The sequence below is a fragment of the Patagioenas fasciata genome, chromosome 1 (genome assembly GCF_037038585.1).
Source record: "Patagioenas fasciata isolate bPatFas1 chromosome 1, bPatFas1.hap1, whole genome shotgun sequence".
Lineage (NCBI taxonomy): Eukaryota > Metazoa > Chordata > Aves > Columbiformes > Columbidae > Patagioenas > Patagioenas fasciata.
The window spans coordinates 153,171,609-153,189,898 of record NC_092520.1 but is presented as its reverse complement, the minus strand read 5'-3'; the positions used below and the strand labels follow the sequence as shown (position 1 = coordinate 153,189,898).

Sequence of the window (18,290 nt, the reverse complement as noted above, 5' to 3'; positions counted from 1 at the left end):
TTTGGAAAGAAACTGATTTTCCAAAGTTAAGTATTTTCACTCCTCGTCCCCAAATGGCCAGAAGACTAGCAGTGTTTCAAAGAGAAGCGTGCATTTTACTTTCATGCCGTCAGCAAAAAAATACTTGAAATTGCAGGCAAAGTTTCCAAGAAAGTAGAGATGGAGATTAAATTTCCCAGCACCTTCCAGCAGTCATTCTCTTGCCCTTTGTACTTCTCCCTCTCTCATCTGGGAGCCTGGAGATCTGAGGCCATGACTTGACCACCAGTCTGCTCAGGGACTTTGTGTGTTTGTGTGCGGTGGGCCAAGGATCTCACCTGGTACATGCAGTGCCTGCCATGACACAGCCCTTGGGTTGGTAGGACCAGTGGTGAGAAACCTTTGAAATATTTACACTTATTGGACTATTTAATGGAGGTAATCTCCTTTTCCAGCCCAGATCTTTGTAAAAGCCAAACCTGGCTATGATGTCCATCACCGCTAATGCTGTACCAAGATTAATAGCTAAGCTGTCGGTGATGGGTTCACACAACAGAGCTGTGCCTTGCTGGTTAGCCGCAGCCTGTGACTATGACTTTAAAAATTGTGCTGATGAGGTCTTGACTTGAGACCCTGCCGCCCACCCACTTCCATGCTGAGAGAGCCAAATAAATATTTACTGCTTCTCATAATAACACCCAGCCACACTCATCCTTACTGCTGCGGAGTAGTTCATCTAATTGAAGTAAGAGTATAAGTAAACTGTTTGTCAGAGCAGTTTATTAGGAAAAGCATTGCTGTGTCAGGAACTCCCTCACTGTGAGACATGCTGTGTTGTCTATCTTAATATTTAATGCCATTTTAATAATATTTCCCAGTTAGGGGCACAGGCTGATGCTACAGACTAAAGGCCAAGCCTGCCAAAGCAGGGAGGAAGGAAAGCTCAAGGACTGAGGTCAGGCCAACTCCAATGGCTTATCCACCAGGAGGTTAGCAAAGAGCAATCCTGCTCTTCTTCCAAGGGACTCAGCCACTCCTGGGTCTTCTTCTCAGCAACTTTACCTCAGATTTGTGGATATTGCCTTTACTGACTCAGAAGGACACTTTGAAAACTGCAAGCCACATCCCGAGGTGGTGGACTTGATGATCTCTGAGGTCTTTTCCAACCCAGTCGATTCTGTGATTCTGTGGAGATGAGAAACCCACATTTTTCCTTTGACAAACCCATTTCTCATTGTGGTACCACTCCAGATGGGCTCATTAATCAGATAGTACCATAAACTATTGAATTTCTCTCAAGATTGTGATTGCAGCTGCAGCTACAGCACTCTTACCTGTCTTTGGCAAACTCTTCTGTCTTTTGGGAACCTCTAAACCTCCAGGTGAAAGTCAGAGGTGTTTTTGCTCAAGGAGTGAGGAGCTGCAGTTAAAGTATCAAAGGTCCTTGCTAGTAAAGCTGCCTCCGCATTGCTCTCCAGCCCCCTTGGCTGCAAAGCTGCTGCTCAGGTGATGCCCCAGTCTCCGTGCCACCCCCAAGGTCTTCTCCTGGCAGTGATGCCCCGCTCAGGCTCTTCCTTGTTGTGAAAGACTCCTGGCTGAAACACCAGGGACTCAGAGCCTTTTGAAGCTGCTGAGTAATAAGCTGCATTTTTTTCCAAACATCACTAGACAGTTCAGTAATAATTACACGAACTTTATAATCAACCAAACCAGCGTAGACATACACCTGGCCTACACATAGCATTTGTGAGTAATTTTACATAAAGGGCAGGTACTTTTGAACTTAGTGTACAGGACTTGTGCACAAACAGCTATAGGGGGAGGGCCCAATTATAAATAAACCATCCTTAGTTGTCACTTTGCTGTCTCTAACTTCCCACACATTCAAATGGTGAGACTGATTCATTTAATCTTACTCTAAAGCAGCAAGCCACAGAGGCAGTTTCCTGGCAGTTGCTTTAAAAAGTGCAGCTGAGCTCTCTGAAATTGTCTTCCCTTGTATTATATTTAGACATTGTGATTAGAGTATCTGCCACAATATGCTTCTGCTTTAAGGCAGAAGTTCAAGCCACTTTCTGAAAGCAAACAGAGATGCTCCGAGGAACCAAGGATGCACGAGCGCTGGGATTTGGCATTGAGGAGCAGAGATCTTCAGTGCCACTTGCACTGCCGGCTCCCCCAGCACAGCCAGCTGTAGGAAACCTGAGTTTTCAAATAAGTGCAACATTATTTACCGTAATGAGACTACTGGGAAGGGTGGAGGCAGCTAAAAGCCTTAGCAGCTCTTTCCATGTGTTTTAGCAATACCAGCTGAGGAATTCTTATGGTCTTCCCTTCTCCCCACCTTCCCTCGTTCCCCCTCAAACATGGCTTTTCTTGGCAAAGGAAGATGCAGAATCTGGACACTCCTGTCATACGAACAAGGCTTATATACATTTGTGTTGCTGCAAAGCAGATTATAATGACTGTTCTTCATGCATTTTACTCTAATTAAGTTGGTGAGGGTTTCAACACAGATACAGACTAAATCTGCAGCTCTGCCCTTGACAATTGTATACCAAAGAGAATACCTGAAAGCTCTTGTTTTGCTAAATATGCTATTTAATATTTTGTAATTCTCAGGCAAATACAGTCAGTGAACATGGAGTCTTCTGCATTTCTATATTATTATCATAGAGGAGGTCATTAGAGTTGCACTGAAGGAGCTTCCCTCATTACGTGCCTTGCTTTGCTGGAGTACTTGTCAGATACTGAACTGCAGGTTCCAGTCCTGCTGACCACCAGCTGTGTTGAGAAGACTCTCAAACTCCAGCAGACCCTCAGCCACTGGTCTGGCTGCAGGGGCTCTACAGCAGGGTAGCAAACATGACAGAAGACTGGTAGGCAGGACAAGGTGAAAGATCTTTTGGGCTCTGAGATACATGGGGAGCCAGGGAGGGCACTGTGTGGAGGGGTAACGGTAGGGAGTAGATGCTGTACCTCCTACAGCTTTTGTTTGCCTGGAATAAATACTGCTGTGGAGTTTAACACACTGAATTGCAAGGCAAGTTTCTCCCATGTGCCAATTACTAGTGTTTTAAGCTTGTGTTGGATGCCTGTCTTCCTCTACCTGATCTACTGAGATCTGTAAACCTGTTATTGCTTCCAGGTAACCTCATAGAAACTCGTGCTTTTAGTCTAGTGCATAGAAAGCTCCTACATCCAGATCTGAATGTGGTCCAAATGTGATTGGATTACCATTGTTTTAAGAACTGCTGTATTCGTTTTCTCTCAGATAAAAATGTCATGCTAGAAGCTTTTCGCCGCTTCCATGTCACTCGAGAGAGTCTTGGAGACTTGAAGGTGACTTTTCTGTGAAACAGTCTCAACATAATTCCAAAATTACTCTATAATTTGGAGGCTGCTCCTCAACCTCCAGCAGAGATCAAAGGGATCCCAGAAAAAAATAAAGCATCATGCATTCCTAGGAGCTGAGCCTTTGGCTGTGATGAATCAATCAACTACTCTTTTATCAGCCAGATATAAATTGACCTGGGGCACTTTGGAGCCTAAGGCTAGTATAAGACTTCTGGTTTAGGCTTTATTTCCATTAAAAAGTTTAGCTCCAGAGAAAGACCTTTGTTTTCAAAAGGTGTTTTTTCCATCTTCTTGTTATTTTCACCTCCAAGCTTGCTTGGCCAGTTGGGTATGAAAAGCTTGTTCTTGCTTCCTAGCAGCAAGATTATCTGTTGATGGTATTTATGGGGTGCTAATTACTATCTGTCATTGGTATTTATGAGGTTCCAATTGCTACAGTACCTAGGCGCCAGGTACAATATTGAGATAAGCATAAATATTATTGAATATGGACTCCGTTCTTCCCATCCCATCTTGAATACTTTTCTTTGTCCTGTGCCTCCTGCTCCTTTTCATATTTGGGAGGTGTCTGAGAAAAGATGAGTTTTGTGCTCTGCTATGGAACAACATTGCCTTGTGAGCTCACTCGGGAGTTACCTGGCTCCCCTGGCTCCATCTTGGGGTATATTGTGCCTCTGTCCCCACACCAGCAGGTGACCCCAGGCACCAGCACTGTGACTGGTGGCATTGGGAGCAGAGCCCACAGCAGCCTCCACTGCTGCCTGCGTCTGCTTTGCCTGTAGCCAACACACCCGCTGCTGTGGAATTATCTTCTGTAGGATGTTTTCCAAAACCCAGCAAACTGTGGCAACTGGGAGAGCTGAAATCAAACTGGGTGCTGCTTCCCAGCCTGTGCAGTCACAGAAGGTGTCTTGGTCAAAGAGCATAGAAAGGTTTGAACTTTTTGGACCAGGAGCTGCCTAGAAGTGAGCAGAGAGCCAATGGAGCCTGGCTGGCGTTAATGTGAAGGATTTCTTGTGGCCACTGGTATGAGAGAGTTTGCTGCTCAAACTAGAGCCTTTGACCAACCTGACTGCCAGCTGTGGCCAGAGACTGACTCTTGTCCTGATTTGGAGAAAAACACATGCCTGGGACTCCCTTTCTACCACTACAGAGAAATTAAAATGATCCCACAAGAAAGTGGAGATGAGATCAAAAAATGCAGGTCACAGTAGCAGCTAGTTCCTAAGTGGGACAGGCATAAACTTCTTTAATGTGGAAAGAGAAGGGGACATATGTTGTTTCTATTATCACCTGGTTATAGGAGGGTAGAAGGAAATTTGCTCACAACCTCAAGAAAGAAGTGTTCAAAACACATTTTCAAAACACCTGGGGGTTTTCATTTTTATTTTAAATAGGAAGGAAATTGAAATGAAGTATCTATGAAGATTTTTTTTCCCAGCTTTTTGATCACTTCTGATAGTTCTAATTGAAGTCCAAGGAGAAAGGTGGGAATGACTTTGAAATGCAGAAGCAAGGGGTTGTACCCTTGCTAAGCCCTGCCTGTGGGACAGTAACCCTGGGACAACTGAAAATGCAAAAGTAAGAAAGGTGCCACAAACCGAGATTTATCTCCTGCTTACTCTTATGGATATTTCCTTAGCCTCTGTTTTTCTGCTTTTTGATCGGTTCTGATAGTTCTAATTGATGTCCAAGGAGAAAGGTGGGAATGACTTTGAAATGCAGAAAAAAGGGATTGCTCTGTGGTGCCAGTAGGTTTACAGAGAACAAGCAGGGCTGGGGCCAGGTGAGAATGACTCCAAAGGACCAGGCAGCAGCTTTCCAAGGAAAACACATGCCCGTATAAATAATGAGAGAAATAACTATAAATGACTAATTCGCTGAGCAGAACTAAAAATGGAAAGCAGAAGCAGGACTGAAAGAGAGAAGGAAAAGAAAAGCATCTGAGCTATTTTGTAGATGCAGAGGTTTGCATTTTGTGTCTAAAGAAATAGGAGAAGAAATTTGAATATATCTTTAAGAAAAAAAAAATCAAATGTGAAATGCAAAAAGAACCACAAGCTTTTGTGAGGAAACCACTGAAGAGACACAGCTATAAATGCACAAATCCAAATATCAACCTTTGTTCCTTCAACAGTAAAAAAAAAAAAAAAAAGAAAATAATTTAGTACAGAGTGAAAGTAAACTTTTGGGAAAGTACCTGAGGATAGTGCTAGGAGTTGTTTACCCTGCTATTTTTGCTCCAGTCATCGGGCAGTATACGTGAGGTAGTTATTAGAAGTATTATTTATTCCAAGAAACATTGCATTCCTTTCTTCTCACCACTGCCTTGCTTATAGCCAGGTGTATTTATTAATCTTGCTGAAAGCCCTGAGCTGCACTACCACTGCTCTCCCAGCACTGTCTGCTCAGCCAACCAGCAGAAGAATGAAAGACCCCTATCCAGTGAGATACCCTTCTTCCCCATCTATCTCCTCATTCCTCTTAAGGAAAAACTGGAAAACATGATAAACCTTATGGCACATCCTGAAAGCCAACAGCTGCCAATAACAAATCTCCCTTGGGCTCAGATAGAGAAGACAGTTCCTAGTCACTTGCTAGAAGGACGTCCTGCCCCATTAAACAGTGGAGATGGTGACAGGTGAAATTGGGGCAAGGAGGTAAGTAGAAAATGGCTCGTCAAAGAAGTATGATCTCACTTACAGAGCTCCTGAGCTGAAAACCCAGCCTTTAACTTTCTTCCAAAAGGCTAGATGGAAAACAAGTCTAAATATGCTTTTTTTTCTTCTCAGCATCACAAGATACCTTCTGTACTCCACTCTCTCATGTTCCTGGCTGAAAGAAAACACAACAGGGAATTTATCACCAAATTAAAGTCACTGCTATCAAAATCAGTCTGGATCCAAAGGAGCCAAACAAGTTTGATCTTACACCTGGACAGATTTCAGTCATGGACTGACTGACTGAGTTCTGGCTGGAGGAGCCTCAGTGCCATGAGCTGAGCTGGAGACGGAGGGGCTCGTGCTTGGGGATCATGCTACATTCCTCGTCCTAGGATGCGGCAGAGTCCCCAGGGACATGGAGGCCAGGCATGTGCTGCCTTTTTCCAGCCTGGTTAGGAGCAAACAGGGGTGGTGCTGTAGGGAGAAGATTCGGGCATTTAAAAAAAAAAAAGGAAGAAAAAGTCCCTCTATGATTTTGCGGCTCTCAGGGCACGCTGGGTGGTGAGGCTGAAAGTACAGTAGCACAGGACACAGACTTTAGTAATTTAATAAACGAGAGTGACTAATCTATCTTGACACTCCATCACTGTAACTAGAGTTTAGTGAGCCGAGGTCTTTGGCCAGGATTTTCTTGTCCTTATGCTCACCCTGCCTACTAGGCACTTGGGGATTGTGCTGTTTAACCCTCTTTCCCCTCATTTATATTCCCCATTCCCAGTCAACCCATAGGCAGTGTTGAACAGCATTACTCCCCTCCCCCAAACTTTCCCTCTTTCATTTGGTGTCACCACAAAGGAACAGATTATTACTGACACTGATCTCAATTTAATCCTTCCAATAATCTGATTTTTCCAAGCCTATTTATATCCTTGAAATGGCAGTGGGGTTTAAAGTGATACAAATACCTGAGCCTCAGCACTGGTATTCTCCACATCAGCCTGCTCCAGTTTTGACCCTCCAGAATAAAGTGTAATACCAAAGATTATGTGAGTAAATCCCTTCCCAAGTGTTGGTAGTGCTAGACTGGTCCTTGGTCCCTCTTTTTGATGAACAATACTTTTGATGTCACAGGTTTACTCTGCCTTACACTGGTAACACGCTTAGGTCCCAAAATAAGTTTTAAAGCTCATATAAATGTAGAATTTCTTTTCCCTTTGTGGATTTCTAGTAACGTTCTGGTGTCTGGAAATGATCAAGAAGTAAAGCTTTCATAGCAATTTAAGAAGTATAAACCCATTCTAGTTTGTTATTTCATCCAGCAACTTGAGAACTTTTTTATTTTCCTGGGATTTAAAGTGATCAACAAATGTTTTTTCCCACCCTCAATCTCCTTAAGAGGCTTATTAACATTTTACATTCAAAATAAAGTCAAACCATCTGAAAACAAAGCCGTCCTTAGGGCTGCGTATTCTAAATGTGCATGCTGGACTATTTCCACTATTTGTAACCAATTCATTTTAATATTGCTCCTGCTTCTTGCTAGGTCTGCAGAACTTCAGTTCACACGTAGGCAAGGAGTAGTTCAACCAGCAGTCAGCAGGTTTTTATTCTTTCCACCCGCCCCGCTTTTATAATTCAACACAGTGACCTGCTTATATAACCAAATCTTTTTGTTTCTCCAAAAGGAACTTGGATATTCCACTGAGTGACAATACCCATGGTAGGTGATAGTCTGGCTTTTCCAAAGCAAAGACCTCAGTTTTCAGCTAAATTTACATTCCAGTAATAAATATTTAAAGGAATTATAATGGAACTGAAGTAAAGAATGTCCCTCTGAAACACACACATACGTGTGCACAAACACACACACACAGAGTCAATTATTCTGGGGTCGCTCTGATGCAGATGGTGTCTCTGTTCAAACCCTGAGATATTTTGCTTTTTCCATTAGAAAACATGGCCTCTTTAGAATTTTAATACCCCATAAAAAGCTTCTAAAATGCTATTCCTTACTGTCTATGTAGAAGATCACTGAAACATCTATGTCAAATGAATTTTCTGCAGCAGGATCTCTTTCTGCCCCTAAAAAAAAGTGTAAGAAAGAATACAAACCATGCTGATTTCTTGCTGTCCTTTCTCAGGTATGAGCTTTGGGATTTTCAATCATGTTTGTTTTTTTCTACAACAGGCTAAAATAAGTGACACCACTATGGCACTTTTGAAACATTCTGGGGCTACACAACTACGTTTTGGCTTCAAATGTGCAGGCTATTATTAAGCATATGAGATTCTGATGTACTTTTCTATTTACATAGCTTGTATTTGCCCCTGTAGGCATAACATCAGGTGATGTCTGAATTAATGATGGTGAAGATCTTATATATGACATAAACAAAAGAGCTTCTTTTTAAAAATAAGAAAAAGTGAAATATTCCCACTCCCCTGAGGAAAAAGAAGGAACTGTTTCCAAAAAGCAGAATAATGAAAACCAAAAGCAAAACCAGGGAAGAATGCAGCATAAATATTGGAGTTATCTGCAAATATCTTCCTCTGCAAACAAGACAGTATTTACTCTGTACAGTATGCACAGCACTTCACATTACTCATAGGACAACCTGTTTGTCTTTACATTTGCATTGAACCACGCACACATTTGCAGAACTGCATCTATATTATCCGCTGGCTGACACAGTGCCCATTGAGTGCTGCCCACTGAGGAGGAATCAGAGACTGCTGTCCCTTCTCGTGCCGTGGACAACCTTAGTTCATGAGCCTGCTAACTGTGGAAGAGTTAGCTGTGAAGAACCGACCCACTGAGACAGCACAGCATGCTGGGGTCTGACACCTCCCTCACCAAACTGGCAGATGATAACGCAGCGGTCAGTACCCTGACCGCCTTCCTCTGCTGTGTTATCTGCATCTGCAGTGATCGTGTGATGGGACTGACACGCTGATGTCTGCTCATCAAGGGAAGACTGTTGTCTCCAACTTTCAAAGCTTGAAACATATAGGATTGATGAGAGCTGAAGAAGGACCTGTGTCTCACAATCTCACCAAAAAAGCATGTGAAAGGGATTAATAAAAGGGTGTTGATGGGGAACCAGTCTTGGAGAAGGGCCCTAACGCAAGAGGGTGGGAGGATGAAGGCTACATCTTATTTTTTTCCTTCATACCTGCATTCAGGGCTAAGCAGGAAAAGAGTACTACATCTCTATTTCCACCTCCATCTCCAATTTTTCACCTTGTGAATCTGGTCATTCTTAGTTCAGTAAGTTTAATTTACTACTCTGACATGGACACATCCATCTTTCATGTTAATTCTGGCTTATGCTCAGAAGAAACAGAAATAAGAATGGAAAATAACGTAGCTGGCCATTACAGGCAATGGTGCTGAACCAGTTTAGGAGAGATGGAAGGTGAACACAGGTATGTAGAAGATCTCCACTGCTCAAAGTAGTCCACAGCCAAACATAAAAGTGTGTGTGCACGTCTGTGGACATGTGAGCATGGACATGCATGGACCAGTGGAGATGCAAGGATAAATGCTTTTACACTCATCAACCCTCCTTGCTGTGCTCAGCTTTCTGCAGGTGCTAGTGCAAGGAGGCAGCCCTGGGAAAGGTTTACCTTCATCCCACGAGAGCTATGGGACAGATCCTCTGGCTGGGAGAGGGAAGCAGAAGGACATCCTGCAAGAAAGGTGAGACCCCTCCAGGGCAGGGCAGGGCAGGGCAGGGCCAGAGAAGCTCCTCCTGGGAGAGGGGCAGGCATGGATGGAGGCAGAAGGGCCTCCTGCTCCTGCAGCTCCCTCTTCCCATGCCAGCCCTGCTCCATCTGCTGGCAAGAACAATGCGGAGCTTCCCACATCGTTCTTGTCTGCTGGCAACCAGCTCCTCCTGCGATTCCACCAGCCCAGATTCCCTCCGTGGCCTTAATTCATCTGCCACAAGGGCCAAGGGTGGGAAGAGCAGAGCCTTCCCCAGGCAGAGGGAGAACAACCCTTTCTCTTAGGTCACAGGATGAGGAACTGCCCTCCCATGAGCTTCCCTCTACTTTCGCTTCTAACAGCTCATCAAGGTTACAAAGGAGCAAATTAAGTTTTGTGCACGTTGCTTATTTGCCACCTGAGCTACTGGTTGGGAACTTCATTTCGCTGCTCACTTGTGGTCAGTCAGGCCCCAATGAAGAGGCCCTGCAAACGCCTCGATGCTGCATGGCAGAGTGGGATGCTGCTGCGGATGGGGCGAGGTGGCAGCATCAGCTCCTGTCCCAGCAAGTGCTCAGGAAACCAGGGTGCAGCTGGGAAAGGTGTTCAGGGGAAACGTGAGCAGTTCAGGTCTCTGGTTTGTGGCTCAGCACTTTGCAAGGTTATTGTTTTGGCTTTACCGCCATTTTTCCCGTGCCTACTGGGTGTTTAAGAGAATGTGCTGAGGAAAGCTCTGGCCTTTTCAAAGTATGGAAGCAACAAGAAAATCCTTTGCCATGCATGAGGCTGAATGGCATTGCAAACTTGACTCTCTCTGTGCAAGGAGACACAGGCTGATTTAAAAACTCCTCTGTGAAAGTCAGTGGGAATTTTTAGCTCTGGCACTGTTGGCATAAAATGGTTTTTCCTCTTGTCCCACCTTCTACTATTGGGAAATCACCCACACCTGGATTTTGCTTCTTTTTTCCATATGGGAAAAGCATCATATTCATCATCCTGCGGTCCCTAGAGATAGCATCTATTTCAGCTCCGTGTTAGAGGTGGGCAGGTGAATGGGGTGGCTGAGGTTCCCCATGTCAGCCATTCCCTCGGGGAGGGAAGAAAGACAGCCAGTGTTGGATTGCTGTTTACAGAAAGTTCAGTCTCCAGTGGATTTCCCTACTCCAACAAAACAATAGGAGGGTCTGGTGCTATATTATCCATGCTTCCTCTTTATTCAGATTTTATCTGTGAATTCTTGCAAATAATAGATGACTGAGACCATTATTGTTCTGGGAAATAGGAAGATGAAAACATTAGACAGACCTTAGCGATTTCAATGGACTTATTCATGGTGTATTTAGTTATGGAAGTCTTTGCAGAGTCAGGAACTAACAAAACACCTGTTGAAATAAGTAATAATCCTGTGTGTTCACAAAAGCAGCTCTCTTATGGCTCATTTTAATAAGAGATACTGCCCCAGTCAACTGAATGCTACTGAGTTCACAACAAAAAGAGAACACAAACATAGCTCCACTCTTAATGCCACAAGATCTTGGGAATCAATCCATTCCAGGTCTTCAATATCTCTGCTTTAATACAGGCATTCTCAATGTAAATTGCATGCCAGTGATTAAAAGATCTTGTATCAATTGAACTTGAACTGAAGTCAAAAGAACATACTTTTTTTTTTTTTTTTTACTTCCTCTTATTTTTTAAACCTGCATTAAAAAGATTATTCAGAAATCTTAGAATTACAAGTGCTAAGGCAAAACTCACATTTTTCTAGCAAGTCTTTGGAAACTTACTTTTAAAAGTCATATGCTGTAGAATCACAATTATTCTGAAAGGCTTATCTGGGTTATGGCTTAAGTACGCTATTCATGAGCTGCCAGCTTGTTCTAGAAGTACAGGATCAGCTGCAGTGCCTTGCAAAGCAGCTAAACACTTCCCCAGGCCAGACAGAGTCCAGAAGCAGCTCAATGGTTTGACTTGAGCGAAGAAGTCCTGCAGCCCCCACAGAGAGCTGGGCTGTCCCTTGGCCCTGCAAGCCATGGAGCCAGGTGGGTCCTCTGCAGCTCTAGCAGTTCTTGCAGGACCCTCTGCATCATGACCTGAGCTCTGGAAGGTCTTCTTCGTGTGGGAACATTGCCATACAACTGCATGGAGACGGCTGTGACGTGGTGCTGTGTAGAAACAAAGAAGTCTTCGTGGATGCCACTGATCTGTGCACTAAAGCCTGCATCACACCTGTATTATCATTTTCCATTATCTAGGACCCTTCCTTGTCCTCCTCTTCACCTCATGTAAAGGGGAGCTGTTTGTATATCCATAAGCTTAATACCTACTAGTCTTGGAAGAACTTATCTGACTCTTCTTGCATTAATATTGTTCACATTTTTAAAGCAATGCAGTTAATAAAATTTAGTTAAAACTTTGAAGCTCTGGACAGATCAGGAATTTTATGTTCTCCATGAAGTATCATTAGGACTTGCTGTCCAGAAGGACTTATTGTGAAGCAACGATTTTACTCTGAAAGGAGAGCTTTCCCTCCGCTGCACCGCCTTCCCCTCGGTGTTAGAAAAACAAACATTCCCCGTTAGGCAAACAGGGCCATGCTCCCAAAGGGCTCTTTGTGGGTCTCGTGGCATTTAGTGTTCCTATTGATTTCCCAAATTCATGACAGCAGTGACTGTGTGAGAAACTTCACCTCTAGTTTTCAAAAGAAATGTCTACCTTTGAGGAAGAGATGCCTAAATAAAGGCTAAAACACAAGGTAAAAAAGAACATGCAGTTTAGGCTCACCTTGCACAAGTCCATCAATTCAGGCAAAGGTAGCTTGTGAACTGAAATCCCAAGCAGTGCAAATGAATTCTAAATAAAGCAGTATTAGTGTGAAATACATGTCCAGCGCAGGGGAGGGGAGTTACGCAAGTGAAGCTACTCTGCAGCAACTCCCAAAGTGGATGAACCCTTAATTACTTCTAAAATCTCACCACTACTAAACCATGCTTGTAATTTCTAGAGGTCTTGAGTTTCTGGAACAACTGGAGTATGAGATTCGATTGCATTCACTTCAGTGGAAGATACAGTTAAGTATGGGCACGTTCGTACGCTTGAGGCCAGACATTAACTAATTAGCGTATGGGAACATTTCAATTTTTCCCATCTGATTTTGCAAAGTTATTTGGCAACACTTGCATACAAGCCTTTTTTCACCTTTTCCCCGCTCCCTTTCCAGCAAGCTGAACCCACACCAGAATCAAAAAGCTCACTGTGGTGTTCCCTTTGACTGTACACAAAAATATTTGCTGAGTTTTGCTTTTTTATACATGCATACCTGCAGATGTACATATAAAGGTTTTTTTGTTGTTTTTCCTGTTCAAGCAATAGTTTCCAGAGTGTTTGTTTCCCTCGCAGCCACGCAAAGCCTCCCTTCCCAGCAAGGGCACGGCAGCGGCAGCGGCGTGCATGTGTGTGTGGGGGTGCCCCAGAAGAACTACAAGCCCCAGAATGCATAGCGAGGAGCAGCGAGGGGGCAGACGGCCAGCGAGGCGCGGGGCCTTCTGGGAATTGTAGTCCAGTGGGCTGTGCCTCGCTGCGGGGCCGAGGGCAGCTCTCCAAGCACCTGTCTGTTCCGTGGGAGGCAGCGATGACTCCGCTCGCCGCCGCACTCCTCGGGGTGCTGCAGTGCAGCTGCCTCCTGGCAGCAGAACCAGGAACCCATGGAGGAGGGCATGGGAGAAATCTAAAGGTAAGGATCTCCTAGTAAGTACGGTGAAGTTGGCTGTTGCCCTCTTGGTCCTCCTTGCCCGCTGCTTTTATCAGGGAGGTTTTGCCGTGCCGCTCCCGTGGCACATCATTGGGCAAGTCGTCTGGATTTGTGTTGGCTTAGGGAAACTGCTGCGTTAGCAAGTGTGACTGGCCGGGTAGGGACGTCATTCTCCCTTGCAACTGTACTTAGAAGTGTGGCTGTTCGCTCCTCTATGTAAAGGTTAGCGGGAATAAAAAATCATTCAATCTCAGAAGAAGGTGGGGGAGGGAATCATACTCCCTATGGGGACTGGAAATCTTTCTGTAGTCATTAAGGGTCTAATAACAACTTCTTGTTGAATTTAAGTTTGCCTTTTTTTTTTTTTTTTCTTTTAAGTCGACTTTCTAGGTGTTAGTAGAGAGAAATCATCAAATACAAATTTTGCATAAGTGACTGTCTCCATACATTTCCTTGTTCCAGTGTTTCTGCTGTTTGCTGACCTGGAGGCAACTGAAAGTCTCAGGCTGTGCAGATCACCACAGTGAAAATCTTGGAAATGCTTCAGTTTCATGCTGCTGCTTAATAAAACAGAGCAGCAATCAGGGTAGTTCAGGGAGGAGAAACAGCTTTGTGTACTTCATGGGTCAGATAAAACTCCTGAACATTTTGGCTGTGATCCTCTGACAAATAACTGCCTGGGAAACTACTCCAGCCTTGCTGCTGGTCCTTACAGCTGAGTGTGAATTTGCCAGGGAGCTCTGGGAAATCCTTTGTCCAAGGATGCTCTATGGGCCTTCCAGGGCTGAAGATACATGAGATGGGGATAGCCAACACATAGGGACTGCTGCTCCTTTCCTACAAATAGTTTACTAATTATGCTGAAGACTGCAGATTTGCTGAATGCACAATTTACAGCCAGTGATACCGGTTCTCAGCTACTGCTTCTGGGGTGGAACAGAAAGCAGTGGGCACACTGAAGACTGCAAGAGCAGAATGGAAGTTTTTAGCTAAGGCTGCTGACGCAAGACCCTATTTCAATGCAAAAAAATGGAAGCGAAGACAGGAGTCAACCCTAGTAAAGGTCTCACGCAAGAGAAGATGTGAAAGGCAGTTCTCAGCTCTGCTGGGAATTGCATTGCCCTTTTAATGGTAATAAAGTAGCTTTGCTGTTAATCTCCGCAGAGGCTGCCAAATGCTGAACAGGTCTGGACAATGAGGCAATTCTTTTCCTGCTCGGAGACTCGCTGCCTCTGGGTCAATGTGGAGGTATGGCTCTTGGGCGTGTTGGGTTTGGGCAATGCAGGCACCAGGGCTGCTGTCATATGGAAAGGCAGAAAGCAAAAAGCTAACGAGCAGGTGACCTTCATGAATCAAGCACGCAGAAATGTTAAACACAGTGTCTGTGAATAGCTACCCAAAGGAAGGGGATATACATCTAAAGTGAGGATGCTATAGCTAGTGTTAAATTTGTTGGTAAGAAGCACTAAGTTTTCTGTGAACTAATCCATTACCTTAAAAAATACTAGCTGCTATAATGGGGAGGGCTTGTGGGCTGCTTTTCATGTGATATTTTTCATACACCTCATAGACTTCTGCCATATTTGATGTTCACTGTTTACAACATTAGAGACACTGCTAATATGTAGGTAATAGCAGAAAATAATGTATGGGGGCACTGGCATGGGATCTGAAAACATTTCCTATTCAGTCAAGAAGCTTTCTCAAGTGAGAGTACCACTAATGTCAAAAATAGGGGACCACACCTACGTGCAACCTTGCTGAGTTCTGGGTATTTCCCTGTGGACTGACACCACATTCATCATCTTAGCCCAGGTGACAAGAGCCACTGCAGGACTTGCGGTTCCATCTCTGGAGCAGCGGCACGGCCAGGGATGTCACCGAAACCCTGGGGCAGGGCAGGTGCCCCAGGAGGAGGATGGTGGTGGTGGGACCTCCTGTTGCTCAGAGCCCCGTGTGGACAGCAGCAGCAGTGGGTGCATCTCCCCCCTCCCTCCCGGAGGTGAGGCTGTGCCAGCAAAACACAGGGGCCTCCCTCTGCCACTTTCTCCTGCCTGCCAGTCGGGCTGCAATGTCTAAAACAGGCATGGATTTTCCAGTTTACCCAACTTTAGTGTACCTGCCAAAAAGCACCTGCGCCGGTTTTGTTTTCCTTTCCTCGTACATATCAGAAGTCAAACAGCGTGCTGTGGCTAATGGGATTATATTGACCCACCTCTGCCGTTGCTATTAATATCTGAAGAAATTCCCCAAAGCCACAGCCCAAATGATAGTACAATTGCCTGCTCATCTTTCTCTTGCCAAACAGAGTGGGCTATTTTTAAGTAAGTCCAGCAATTGCTAGTTCAAATTTTGCTCCTTGGTAGTGGTAAGAAGCTAGGGATCAGATTATATATGGGAGAGAATACATAGAGAATATATAGACAATATCAATTTTTGCAATGGATAACAAGTTGATTTGTAATGTCATTTGAACTGTATCCAAATAGCCAGTTCTTTTTTTAAAAGAGGGGTTTTGGAGGGCGTAGTGTCTATTTCTTGCTGACTGTAGAAACACCGCCCACCCTTTTTAAAAAAGTGCATTGAGAATCCAGCCCCAGCACACAGGCTACTAAATTTCAATTGCTGTTTTTATGTCATTATAGCAATTGCAGTAACTGTGTAAAAGACAGGACAAAAGGTTTCTCTTTCCACTTTGAGCTCTTTCCATCCTCCACTTTTACAGCAAAGGTTACCCTGAGCAATGTGTACATCTGTCTGTTGTAGGGATAGAAATACATATTATTCATACCTTGTCAGTGTATATGCTGGAAAACAGAAGCTGAATTTATAGCTATATTTCCTCTTTGCCAGGGCTTTTAGAGTTGAGTGTTTCAGTGTTTCCATTATAAACCCCTGTTTTCTGAGGTTTATAACAGTCTTGAAGAGCGTAGCAGTCTTGAACCATAATAGAAAACGTGTAATGTTGCATTTACAATACAGCTGTAACTGCACATTAAGGAGTGTAATCTTCTTAGTATACCCACAATGTTCCAATAAGGTTAATTGGAGTTACATATACTAAGAGAAAAACAATATTTTACACTTGGAGTTGGTGCTTTCCACCCAGAGAGCTGAGAGCATCACACAGGGACAGAATGCATCTACCTGCACCAGACGTACAAAAATGCTATTCCTTGCTATACCATTAAAATACTCATATGCATCTGCAAAAGCCCTGTGTCCTGGTTTTGTTAAAAAACAAGTTTCTCTTTTAGTGAATTTTGCCTGTCAGCTGAAGCCTTCATATTAGCTGCATTTTCCTGAAGAACCAGACACATGTTTTGGTAAACCTAGCAATGGAATGCAAACTTATTGATAAGCACGGATGGACATCTCATGAGAGGGGCAACGAGAAACCGGTGACCAACTGTGTATAACATTCCATTCACATGAATACTTCATATAAAAGTGGGAGATCACGAGGACCTCGTCCCTTTTGCCCTTTTTCCTTCCCTTCTGCTTATGGCTGACATTAGCAGAGGACCTTACTGGTTGTCCCTACGAACTGAGGCCTAGTGAGAGACTGAATCCAGCTCCGGTTGGCTACAGAGTCTAATCCAGGACTTTGGGTGCTGGCTCTGCAGTTGCTGAGACTTTCAAGATTGGTTTTGTATATTTTGTATAATTTTCTCTATTCTTATTAGTAACATTAGTAAAACATCTTTAATTTTTCCAACTCTCTTCTCTCTGTCCTTCTTTCCCTCCCGATCGCCTGTCCTGAGTGGGAAGGGGGAAGAGGGAGGGGCAAAAGGGGAAGTGGGGGGGAGAGGAGGTTAACAATACATCTGCCAGGGTTTGATTGTCACCCCGCAATCTTAACCCTCGACACCCTGCTAAGCCCCCACTTCCCTCTTTTGATGCCTGAGTGCTTTACAGGTAAAGGTGACTAGAAGAAACTATATTTTATTGAATAAATGGCAAGACTTTTGTCCTGTGTGATGTCTCTGCTGTTTCTGCCCTTAGCTTCTAGTCTTGCATAAATATAGGTCCCATCTGAAACCTCAGGCTTTTCCTTTTCCAGTCAGCTTACTCCATTTGGCATCTCACATTCACATGTCACTTTGCTTATGAATATAAGGTAAATGAATTAAAGTTCATAATAGCATCGCACTGCCCCTGGGCTGTCTAAAGTAGTCCCCGCTCCTTTGCCATGCAGCTGGGTAGCTGCTGGATTCTCTAGTTAGCCTGAGCTTCCACAGACAGAGCAGGGAGTCTTAAGGAGAAAGTACCCCCTACATTGGGGTACCTGTCCACAGGTCTGGCTCTCTAAGCAGCATGTGTTCCAGTGTTCCAATAGTTTAAATTTGGGTTGATGGCTGTAGGACTAGGGTTTAGAGGGGAAGCCGTATGAGGAGCGGCTAAAGTCACTGGGTTTGTTCAGCCTGGAGAAGAGGAGACTGAGGGGAGACCTCATGGCGGCTACAGCTTCCTCACAAGGGGAGGAGGAGGGGCAGGTGCTGATCTCTTCACTCTGGTGACCAATGATGACAGAACCCGAAGGAATGTTAGTAAGATGTGCCAGGGGAGGTTTAGGTTGGACATTAGGTAAAGGTTCTTCACCCAGAGGGTGGTGGAGCACTGGAACAGGCTCCCCAGGGAGGTGTCACGGCCCCAAGCGTGACAGTGTTCAAGACGAGATTGGACAAGCCCTCAGACACATGGTGTGAACTGTGGGGTTGTCCTGCGCAGGGACAGGAGTTGGACTTGGTGATCCTTGTGGGTCCCTTCCAACTCAGAACACTCTATGATTCTATGACTTTGTGCTGGGACAGAGATACCACGATGCGAGTTC

The 18,290-nt window shown here is 44.4% G+C and overlaps 1 protein-coding gene across 2 annotated transcripts in view; it reads left to right on the top strand.

The window, feature by feature from the left end:
- Nucleotides 1–13,307: 13,307 nt before the first annotated feature.
- The window catches only part of TBXAS1 (thromboxane A synthase 1), a 250,975-nt gene continuing 245,992 nt past the window's right edge, over nt 13,308–18,290 (top strand). Inside the window, exons 1-2 of one of the 2 annotated variants that reach the window (XM_071798152.1) lie at nt 13,308–13,438; nt 14,621–14,704. The gene's annotated coding sequence lies outside the window, so the exon portion shown is untranslated. The remainder of the gene's footprint in view (nt 13,439–14,620; nt 14,705–18,290) is intronic. The other variant, XM_065852977.2, reaches the window with a different exon arrangement.